Here is a 7912-nt window from a genome sequence, read left to right on the forward strand (position 1 = left end):
TCTCTCTCTCTCTCTCTCTCCCCTTCCTTCCTTTGTGCAACGAGAGCACCCCACAAATCTTGGCTTGGGAACTCACCCCTAGAGGACCCCCCTACAAAGAACAAAAAAGCAAAAATGTGCACCCCCTTGATAGGGGACGTGGAAGTTTTTTTCTTGAGGAGGGGGGCTTTAATGAGATACCCCATAACTAACTCACCCCACCTCCCCTCTAAATAATTAGCTCCCTCGCATGGTTAAAGACTCTTTGGAGGGAACCAAGATTGGAGAGACCTATGAAAAGGTGAAGCTCCACAAGACTTCAATCTAGAGGAAATCGCTCTATCTCACGGAGCTGCTCCCCCCTCAAACTCTAAGCTTACAACCCATGGACCCTCTCAACCAGGTGACATCCATGACAAGTAGGAGCATTTTATGACACTTGCCTTCCACCTTATGAACTAACTTTTTCTTGTTTTTCTCATGCGTTTTTTATTAGGTGACATCCATGACAAGTAGGAGCATTTTATGACACTTGCCTTCCACCTTATGAACTAACTTTTTCTTGTTTTTGTGTGGGTGATGGTGGCAGGTAACAGGATTCTCCTCTCTCTAATACATGTGCATCGTGGACAACACTCTCTGCTAGTCAAAAAAACCTATAAAAACTTTGTTGTTTTTTTTCATAGGCAGATTGTGCTACAAACGGATGCGTGGAAGACCCTCCGAAATACCAAAGACAACATACTGCAACCTATAAAACATATTAATTTGCATACATGGCAAATACCATGAGCAGAGAATAGAAGTCGTATGCCAACAGAGAGAGATAGGGCGTGTGAGAGAGCAGAAGAGTACGTGCAGATGCGCCTCCTAGAGTGGAGTGCCACATCGGCACGACAAGAGAGAAGAGAGCAGGGGAGAGAAGCACTCGGTACAATCTCCCCCCGTGCAAGAGTGAGCATTTCTTTCTTGCAAGTATATTATTTATAGATTCTTCAATGCTCAAATGAATACACATTGGATGGCCGGCACAAATGAGCTTAGCTCGTAATGAGCACTTGAGTAATAAATGTACATATCCCTTATCCATAACATACTCTGGGGTTGAAAAAGCAATTGCCCTTAGTTGCAAGGTAAATGAGTGGTGAGGTCCAATGTGAGGTACAAGATGCTGTGTACATGTCTGCATAGCACAATGAGTAGCTAAAAACCAAAAGAGTAGCAATGATTAGTAGGAATCAATTTAAAAGTGTAAAATTGTGTAACATGTGTATGGTGTGATGGGAGTGCATAAAATGAATTAAATGTGCATAAGTGAGGATTGCAACATTGGTAAGGAATGTTGTTCCAAATAGACCACCATCTGTCACCCTTCCACCATGCCATAGCAATTCATCATATCCTGTCATATCAATCCATACCAAGTGTGGTGGACCAGTTCCACATATGATGTAACCACGGAGAGTCCTGCCTTACCAGGTGTAGGCACTCTAGTACACATGTATCGACATCCATAAATTTTCCATAACATTATTGCAAAGCGGAGAGTCCTGCCTCATGAGATGTAGGCACTCTAAGATATGTGTCATTAAGCATAAGTTTTCATAACAAGATGTGGAGCGGAGAGTCCTACCCTCTGCAAGCATAGGAGCTCTTGTAAAAATTTTGTCATTCCAATTTAGTTTAACCCATAAGATCTTTGCTTGACAATGCACCATGTCTCAACCAGTGTGCTGGGTAGTGTGACCAAGGGTTTGTGTAAAAAATTATACCTGGAGGTTCTCTGATGTGAAACTATTGCACCTAGCTTTATCTGCAATAGTAATTCTCAAAGACAAAGCAGTAAAACTTTTTAGAGCACACACTAATTATATTAACATTTTAAAAGTTTGTAATGAGAATTGTTTACAATGTAGGGATGGGAGTCAACGGAGATTATTGTTGTGTGATAACAATACAAAGGTCAAATAGTAGTTTCAATTAAGAAACTAATAATGGGGCTTTTGTTTAGACTATTTTCAAAATAAAATTGGAAAAATAAAATAAAAATTCATTCCAGCTATATGACCTTATATTCATCATGGTGTACCTTAATCAACTACATATGAGTAATAGAAACAAGGGGGTTTCCAATCAACAAGCAAATAAAACCGAGTGAAACCGATTTCCGAGCAAATATGGACAACACCCTTGACAAATTTATGTGAGCACAAGGTATATTGAAGAAGATAATCATGTCATGTTGGATTCAAGTAGCACCTCACCCAAAAGAGTCGCACATCTAAAATTACCACAAAGCAGCAGAGGCTTCAAAATCTCAAACTTCAAAACCTACCCCTTTCTCCAATGAACCAATTATAGTGACATGGAACACATGTGATGCATGGGGGACCATGATTACCTCCTGCACCAATGTGGCATGCACGCTTATTCCCTGTGCAATTTTGTTTTGAAAATCTCATGTTATTTTTTATCTCCATCTAACCTCCTTACCATCCTTGAACTTGGGGTGAAATGCACTAATTACAGATTCACTAGCTCTGACATTGCGGTTGCACTCTATGCTTACATCAGTGTCTTTAAGAACAAACCAATTGTGTTGCAACATTTCAACTTCAGATGGATGTAGTTTAGTGCCCTCAGTCACTACCTAAGTTCCAGGTGCTAGTCACGGCGGATCAACAATCATGTCTCATAGTTGTTGCCATCTCATTTCCACCTAACATAGTGAATCCCACTCTGTCATCGGCAACGTCAAAGGTCAATTGAACACCTTGTTGGTGGATGTTGCCAAGGATAGAAGTGAGAGAGGAGCTTTTGGCTAGAGTGAAGCTTATGCAGATATGCTTGCCAGAAAGCTCCGACCTCTGGGGGAGGTATGTGGTTATCTTTGTCTGCAAAGTAGAAAGTCATCGATGGAACTCCCTCAAGAAGACTATTCTCTTGTATTCCTCAGTTTAGTATGTAGTAGGAGTCAAAGAAGGGCCTAACCGGCCGGTCAAAAGTGAGTTGCTTAGCAGAGGCAATGGGCATATATGACGGCCCTACTAGTGTCCCACAGTTGGTCGTGGACACGTCGAGGCATTCGGGTAAAGAAGCCACCAAAGTCAATGTAGACACTGTCATCCCGGTGTGAGGAAATGAGTGAAAATTCCCTCATTAGAAATAAGCTCTCTCTCTCTCTCTCTAGATAGATCTTTAAGGTCTCTTGGGATAGTTTCATATAACGTTAAAATTCTCTTCTTCTTCTTCTCCCTCTCTCTCTCTCTCTCTCTCTCTCTCTCTCTCTCTCTCTCTTGTTGATAACAATTTCTAGTTTCTGAAATCATTTTGTATTCATATTCCAATTTATGAAGATGTAAGATATCTAATTCGAATTACTCCGAAGCCTACGCCGCCTGCAAGGTCTTCACCTACTTCCTCTTTCGCCATCTCTCTCTCTCTCTCTCTCTCTCTCTCTCTCTCTCTCTCCATACACAATGCAGTTGTTGCAAACGAATTTCTTTGATCTCGCCTCTTTTCACCTGCAACCAATGGGACCCATCTTTCTCTCTCTCCTCCTCTCTCTTTCTGTCTCTCTTTTCTTTTTTTTTTGACAGCCGAATCACTAACATAAGTATTCTCAATCCCAATACATTTTTAGTCATCATGGGCCGAACCCTGCCAGGAGGTACAAGCTGAAACATAACCCCCTAGGACAGATTCCCCCACTGAAACAAAGCAATTACTACATTTGTCAAAATTGTGACTTAGCTCGCAGCATTTCTACAAACCAAGCTTGGTCCTTCTCTAGTTTCTTCACTTGGCCTTGTACCTGATGGTGTTGTCGGTGCGCATGCGGATCCAGTGCAAGATGGGACGGTTTTTCCTCTGCTTCTTTACGAGCTTCTTCTTGATAATAAAGGGCTTATGGGAAGGCATCGTGCCGCAGGAGCGCAATCTCTTTCACTCTCTCTCTCTCTCTCTCTCTCTCTCTCTCTCTCTCTCTCTCTCTCTCTCTCTCTCTCTCTCTCTCTCTCTCTACGAGAGGACCCATCTCTCTCTTTCCGCTTGCGAGAGGACCCATGAGACAACCGATACTTGCGAAGTATAGAACCTCAGTTCTGCTGTTGAACGTAGAGCCACCCATTCTTACAAGCCTTGGGTTGTCAAGTAAAGCACTACCAAGGAAATAGTCGCATAAAGAGCACATGCACGTAGAAATCCACACAGTGACACACCGCTATCTCTCATGAAAACGATGGAGCAAGGAAAGGATATGTATTTCTGCTTCTTACGTGCAGAAGACATGGGAGGTGAAGTGCTATGTTTATTTCACAAATGCATGGTTTGTTTCTCCATTTTCCTCGCGTGAGGAGGCACACCTGCATTTGCATGCCATTAATCAGGTCAGATAGCAGATGCTGGAGCGCTACGATTATCAGCTGGTGTGTGCATATTTGGATTGCATCTTTCTCGCGCTAATTAACGATGCTTCCACTACGAGGGCTCACGGCTGCCCTTAGCGCTAATAAGCTTTTCCACTCACCTTGCCTAAAACCTGTCGAAACCAGACCGCGCCAGCACGGATTGGTTTCAACAGTTTCCAATGGTAGCTTTTCAAAGCTACCTACAGGCTACTCTGAAGGTTTTTTTATTTTTTTAAATAATATCAATTTCAGAAGGAGTCCATATGGCCTTCATAATCATAATTCAAAACCATTCACGGTGGTGCAGACCGGTTTCAACATGTGTAATGGAATTGGCCTATTTAATTTGAGAGTAGCGGAAATTAATGAGAGTATTTTTGAGAAATGACTTTGTGAGCATAGCAAGTGAACATAATTGAAGATAGCAACATAATCATAACAATTAGTTAACTTGGCATGAACAATACTTTTGCAAGAGAGAGAATTTAGAGAACATGACAACAGTTGAGGACCGGATTTATGTGGAGCCGGTCCCCCCTCCAATAGGCATTTGTATTATGATTTCTCCCATTAAGAGAGACTTTTTACAATACAATCTTTGTGTTCCTTGTGACCTAGGTGGTGCAATGAAGATGGAAAGCTTCATGCATCACAAACATAACATAAACTTGAAGAAAGCTTTAACTATCCCAAGCCTCAGTCCCAAGACCTCAAACACCTTCGAAGGTGGAGAGAGCTAGCAGGGAATGAGGGTAGGGAAGAGGAAGAAGAAACATTTCGTAGGAGAAAGAATTAGTTCCTCACTTATCATAACTCTTGTTGCTAGCATACATAATAGCATAGTAATGAAGAAGAAGGAGATGGCAAGCTTAAGCATTGAAGCATGGCTCTTGGTTGGATTTGCACTCCATAGCCAAGAGTGTTGGTGTAGGCTCTCAACCTCTACTTGCTTGGAGAAGGAGAGGGAGCTCTTGCACTTTGCATAGCACACAATGAGAGTGTTTGTGAGTGTGTGTGGGTGAGTATACCCCTAAGCAACCCCCTAGATTGCTTGGGTCGACCCCCCCTTGTAGCTCATGCTTGAAGCTCATTGGACCCCTCCAGGCCTAGTCAATCACAAGCAAGAGGCACACCATGAGGGCAACATGAGGAGGAACTTGACAAGTGTCCCTTTTGCTTTCTTTGTACCATGCATGTCTTGTGTGAGTGTGTGGGTGTTTTCTCTCATCCCCCCTCATGTAGGGTCGCCCCCTCCTTGTAGGGATTGAATATTTGACTTTTTGACACCTCAAGCCCCTCATGCATAGGCCCAATTCCTACCACAAGCTTGGCTCTGAAGCACTTTAAGCTTGGGCTGGATTCTCACCTCAAGTGCAACCCTATCATCTCAAGCATGTCAAGCACCTCAAGAATCTCAATCTTTATGCACGTCAAGCATCTCAAGCACCTCAATCATCAAGCACCTCAAGCACCTTAGTCATCAAGCATGACAAGCACCTCGAGCTAGGTCGGGTTCCCGCACCTCAAGCTCAACCCTAGCTTACCTAAGGTCAAAGGACTTTTTACACACATTATTGGAAGTCTTCAATGAAGCTAACCCTAAGGTCTTATGCTCCATTGGTTAGCCTTGCTCTTTGATAGACCATCTCTCATTTGGGCCCCTTTACCATTGGCCCCGTGTTGAGATAGATCTATAAGCACATGTCTATATCTTAACCCTTGTTCCCGTTTATTCTCCCACATTAAGTGATCAGTTTAACATGAGACAATCATTTGTGTTGGTTAGATATTAGATATTAGATTTTCTGACATTACCTCTCTCTTGAAATCATAATCATCCTCAACTATGAGGCAGAAGAGATAAATCCTTAGTCATTAGTTAGTTTTACTTAGCGGGTAGAGGATCCCTTTTTACCCTAGGACATCTTTCCAAGATGGATGACTAATCCATTTGGTGCTTGGGAGACATAGCTTCCGCAAGCATGTCTGCTCTTTAGTCCATTTCATTCTCCCAAAGTAGAGTGACAAATTATGCTTGGTGTTTGAGAGACGTCGTCATCACAAACATGATTGTAAGCATGCATACTAGTTAAATTTGTGCACAATTAAAAAGAGGACTAGTCTTATAAGACAAAAACATGAGTCATTTAAAAGAAATTTGTACATTTGCTTACTCTAATGTAGCATTGTAAGCATTGACAAGATTCATACTATCCTTAATCTGTATTCCTTGCATCCATCTAGCATCTTCAAAAGGATAATTTTTGAACTTAATAAGATACCATCGGATAATCTTACCATGTCGTAGTACCTTGTCTTCATGCTGAAGGATAGCTTCAGGTTGTCGCATCTCTTCTTGGTCTTCAACTTCGGGAGGGTCTTCAATAATTGGTTCAGTTGGTGGCTCTCATTTGTAGGGCTTAAGTAGGCTTACATGAAAGGCATTGTGTATGAGCCAATGGTTGGGCTACTTGAGTTGATAAGCCGTCTCATTGATGGGCTTCAAGATTTGGAAAGGACCATAGTATCTTTTTGCTAGTTTAGCATAATACTTTTGATGGCCCGTCATTTGCCTTAATCGAGCCTTAGGAAACTTGAGTAAGACCCAATCATTTTCTTTGAACATTAAGGCTCTTCTATGCTTATCAGCATCATCTTTTTGCCTTTGTTGAGAGATGGATATAGCCTCCTTAATCTTTTGAAAAGACTCTTGTAGGTCACGGCTATACTCATTGGCGGAGAAGATCTTCCCATGTACTTTGAGTAGCAAGGGATTTTAGGTCTTCCCTCAATGATCTCAAAAGGTGCTTTTCCTATAGAAGTATGTACAGTATTATTGTAGGCATACTCTACAAGAGGTAAGTACTTTTCCCATTGTGAGAGTTGATCTACTTCAGTAACATAAGTCTTGAGTAGATCGAGTATCGTAAGATTTGCTATCTCACTTTGGCCATCCGTTTGTGGGTGATAGGCCGAAGAGAAATTCAATCTTGTTCCTAGATTTTTAAAGGGACCTTTCCAAAAATTAATGGTCATTCTAGGATCTCTATCTGACACAATGGATATGGGTAATCCATTGTGCTTAAAAATCTAAGATATGAAGAGAGTTGCCATTTGATGTGCCTTAATAGTCTTTTTGACAGGAATAAAATGTGCTTGCTTGCTAAACCTGTCGACTATTTTCCATATTCCTGTATTCCCATGGATAGACTTGGGTAATCCAAAGATGAAATCCATGGATATACTCTCCCATGGTGAAATATAAGATATGAAGAGAGTTGTCATTTGATGTGCCTTAATAGTCTTTTTGACAGGAATAAAATGTGCTTGCTTGCTAAACCTGTCGACTATTGTCCATATTCCTGTATTCCCATGGATAGACTTGGGTAATCCAAAGATGAAATCCATGGATATACTCTCCCATGGTGAATTTGGGATAGGCAATGGCTGGAGTAATCTAGGTTGCTTCCCTCTATCATACTTGGTCTTTTGGCATACTACACATTTTGAAACATACTCTTGTA

General features: G+C 41.6%; 1 pseudogene; it reads right to left on the reverse strand.

The window, feature by feature from the left end:
* Nucleotides 1-3744: 3744 nt before the first annotated feature.
* LOC147445509 (large ribosomal subunit protein eL39z/eL39x pseudogene) lies at nucleotides 3745-3900 on the reverse strand (annotated as a pseudogene).
* Nucleotides 3901-7912: the final 4012 nt, after the last annotated feature.

The sequence above is a fragment of the Adiantum capillus-veneris genome, chromosome 12 (assembly GCF_014529385.1).
Source record: "Adiantum capillus-veneris isolate H3 chromosome 12, ASM1452938v2, whole genome shotgun sequence".
NCBI classification, from domain to species: Eukaryota; Viridiplantae; Streptophyta; class Polypodiopsida; order Polypodiales; family Pteridaceae; genus Adiantum; species Adiantum capillus-veneris.